Below are 1,134 nucleotides of genomic sequence, written 5' to 3'. Positions count from 1 at the left end.
TGAAACTTAGGCACATTTAAATAGAAACAAATTTGCATTTCTTCATAAACAGGATACTCGGTCTTTAGCACTTTTAGGATAGGACCCTGCTTGGTATCATGAAGAGGACAGTTTCAAAGTTCAAACACAAATTTTTCAACGCTTGATTTATTATTGCAGAAGCACACACAAGAGCAATGGTTCATACTGGCATAAATATCTGTTTTCCAAATTAGGTGAAGCAGTGGTGCAATAGCGGTGGCAAGCTCGTGGTGGCTATCAGGTCTCCTCCTGGCAGTTTCAAGCTCTATGTAATTCCTTTTGGCAAAGTACTCATCATCTTTAGAGCCTTTCCAAATTTGAGAGCATCATTTTACAACCAGAACCACATCCGAGGTCATTCCATCATAGATTTGGTTTCAGAATGCCTCACTTGGCACCTGCGGTGTTGACTATGTGACTGCTGGCCACTGACTGCCTAACGTGCTCTCTCTCTTGCTGCCCAGATTGACTGCCACTTTCACCTTTTCTTGTGTGCCAAGCCCCTTCCATAGTGGAGGGGGCTCCCTATGTCTTTTCTATTTCACAATACAAGATCCCTAAGTATGAACCAGTTTTCTACATACAATTTTGGTTTTACAAACAGCCATATTTTTATCAAATTTCATTATTTAAATGCACCATTAAATATTTACAAAGTATACATCACAAATTTCCACTTTCCTCCAACAATTCAAAGATCTTAACTCATACAGAATAAACACATCATAATAAAATTACACCGTACCAATTACTCACAATCGATAATGATGTTACAGGGCAACAAAAATATAAAGTCAAATCCTGGAAGCATAATGGCTCAATTAGCAAAAGTTAATTTGTGTGTGACCAATATTTAATTACAAATACCTTTTAAGTTAATTAATTTCATGGAAAAAAAACAGATTACTGGAAAGAATGACATGAGGACTTTCTAATGACTGGTGTCAATTCTCTTAGAACTACTGATCCATTCCCAGTGATATTCATATAGCAAGTTGTTGTAATGACTTTGATTAGTAATTTCTCTTAATTAACAAGGTTGCCAATGAAATTAAGTTAGTTAGTACATCCTGAAACAAATTACGAAAATGCTACATAAATAAAAAACCAATC

The sequence above is a fragment of the Schistocerca serialis genome, chromosome 3 (genome assembly GCF_023864345.2).
Source record: "Schistocerca serialis cubense isolate TAMUIC-IGC-003099 chromosome 3, iqSchSeri2.2, whole genome shotgun sequence".
NCBI classification, from domain to species: domain Eukaryota; kingdom Metazoa; phylum Arthropoda; class Insecta; order Orthoptera; family Acrididae; genus Schistocerca; species Schistocerca serialis.
The sequence above is the reverse complement of the archived record's forward strand: the minus strand, read 5'-3'. Positions refer to the sequence as shown.